Source organism: Nansenia antarctica (genome assembly GCF_963989245.1).
Source record: "Nansenia antarctica genome assembly, chromosome: 3".
NCBI lineage: Eukaryota > Metazoa > Chordata > Actinopteri > Argentiniformes > Microstomatidae > Nansenia > Nansenia antarctica.
In genome coordinates this window covers 33,783,737-33,786,236 of record NC_137688.1, presented here as the reverse complement: position 1 = coordinate 33,786,236, position 2,500 = coordinate 33,783,737, and the positions used below count along the sequence as shown (strand labels likewise).

Genomic DNA, 2,500 nt, shown 5'->3' with positions numbered 1-2,500 from the left:
CGAGGAACGGTATCAAACACCTGGCCTCCCATTTCTACCTCCACCAGCCTCCCTTGCTGTATGTTCTGCTGCATTTGATGTGCACCTATCAGGAGCCGCCGTGGGCAAATGGACAATGAAGTTATTTTGTGGTATTGTATTTACAGTGTTACTGCACAGATGGACAATAAAGTAATTGTATGGTATTGTATTTACAGTGTACACGTATGACACAGATGCACCTTCCACTGTATTTAAACTGTTATCATCTTGTGTCTAAAGTCTGGTTTACCTCTCTCTCCCTCTCGCTCTCCCTCACCTTCCCTCTCGCCACCCCTCCCTCCCTCCTTCCCTCTCCCCCTTTCCTTCCCTCCCTCTCTCCCCTCCCCCATGCCTCCCCCTCTCCCTCCCCCCTCCCTCTCCCCCTCCCTCCCTCCCCTCTCCCTTCCTCCCTCCTTTTCCCTCCACGTCTCCCTCCCTCCCCCTCTCTCTCAGGTTAAAGAAGAAATCCCAGTCAGTTGACATCACGTCTGAAGGATACGCCGGCTCCCTGGTCAAAGACCCGCCGCTGTCGCCGCCGGTTACCAGGACCACCCAGAGCGTTGCCAGGACAACCACGTCCGAGGAACAGGAGAACAATGCCACAAACTCCCAAAAACTCCACAGTCCCCGAAGGAGCGAGCTCAAGCGATGCTACACCATAGGTAAGCATGTTAGCTTAGCATAACGCTACTATACAATAGGTAAGCATGTTAGCTTAGCATAACGCTACTATACAATAGGTAAGCATGTTAGCTTAGCATAACGCTACTATACAATATGTAAGCATGTTAGCTTAGCATAACGCTACTATACAATAGGTAAGCACAGGGCTGCCAAGTTTCACCAAAACTTTGGAGTGAGATTTTTTGCCGGTGGAGCGACGCAAAACTGAGCACGTTTGGCAGCAGCTCTCTCCCACCCAATTATTATTATTATTATTATTTTTGCTAGTTTCCTACAATTTTACATCATAATAAACCAGCACAAGAAATGAAAACAATTGGAAAATTGTATAAAACAAGACAAATTCAGACAGTAATAAAAATATATTATATTTATTATCATCTATCTATAAATAAATAAATCATGTAACATCAGAATAACTATTTTAACTGTCAATCAACCATGTAACATATTAATCACTCTTTTAATTGTCAATCAACCATGTAACATATTAATCACTCTTTTAACTGTCAATCAACCATGTGACCTATAAAGTTACAACATCTTATGCAGTACAACAACCCCAACCCTTACAAGCGGTGTTCATAACTCTGTGTTGTAGGTGTTTGTGGCAGATTTTGATGCCTTAATAACAGAGGTAGGGGGCTCCCACTTGAAACATTCTGGCTCGAGGCCAGCCATCTTCACCGTCCGACCAAATTTAAAAAATATTTTTGTTTGTTTACAAGTGTTCGTTTACAGAGTTCATTTACAATCATCAACAACCACAATAGCTAACTTCAATACCCTTCTTTAAGTATCTCCCATCACATCAGTCCCATTCCTCTGTCTCCTCTGACCTGGCAACCTTTTTGGAAGGGGGCTGACCCTTCGCTGCCCACATTGAAAGCAGGTCTGCCTGCTTACTGCTCCCTGCTTTCTGCTTCGATGACATCTTTAAACAGACAAAATGCAATGATGATTCAAAATCAGAAGTGCTGATTTGAGGTAGTTTTTACAACTAAACATGACATAAAAAGCACAAGAAAATCCGTCTGGTCTGAAACATCGCCCCCCCCCCCCCCCACCACCACCACCACCAGGGCCAACTACGTACTTCGCTAAATATCCTTTTACTCACAGTTTTACACTGCTCACAGTTTTAGTTTTACACTTACTAGCTCACAGTATCAATTACCTCGCAAGCAGTTAAGTGATTCAATTTAGTTTATATTTTAATCAAGAACCTGGATTCTAATTTGAATGAGGTGAGATTTACCTACCGTTTTGGCCGTCCGCTTCATGCTGCAGCTCGCGTGAACACAGATCACAGAACACAACGCTCGTCTACCGCTCCGACTGCGCACGCAAGCATAATAACGTGAGTGCAGAAAGAGGACGTCACGAAACTCATGTCCAGTAGCTTTCTTTCAAGGAATTTCAAAAATAAAAGTCCTGTAAAACAAATTGTTATTTCTCGCCGTGAGAAATAGAGTTGCGGCGTGAGAGCGTGAGAACTGGTTGAAATGCGTGAGTCTCACGGTGATTGCGTGAGACTTGGCAGCCCTGGGTAAGCATGTTAGCTTAGAATAATGTTACTATATCATAGGTAAGCATGTTAGCTTAGCATAATGATACTATATCATAGGTAAACATGTTAGCTTAACATAATGATACTTCACCATAGGTGAACATGTTAGCTTAGCATAAGGGTACTACACAGGGCTGCCAAGTCTCACGCAATCACCGTGAGACACACGCATTTGAACCAGTTCTCACGCTCTCACGCCGCATCTCTATTTCTCACGGCGAGAAA

The 2,500-nt window shown here is 43.8% G+C and overlaps 1 protein-coding gene across 1 annotated transcript in view; it reads left to right on the top strand.

Moving 5' to 3' along the window:
• Nucleotides 1-586: 586 nt before the first annotated feature.
• The window catches only part of LOC308154009 (oxidation resistance protein 1-like), a gene marked incomplete at its 3' end in the record, with an annotated part of 47,236 nt that continues 45,322 nt past the window's right edge, over nt 587-2,500 (top strand). Inside the window, exon 1 of the mRNA XM_080527189.1 lies at nt 587-683. The remainder of the gene's footprint in view (nt 684-2,500) is intronic.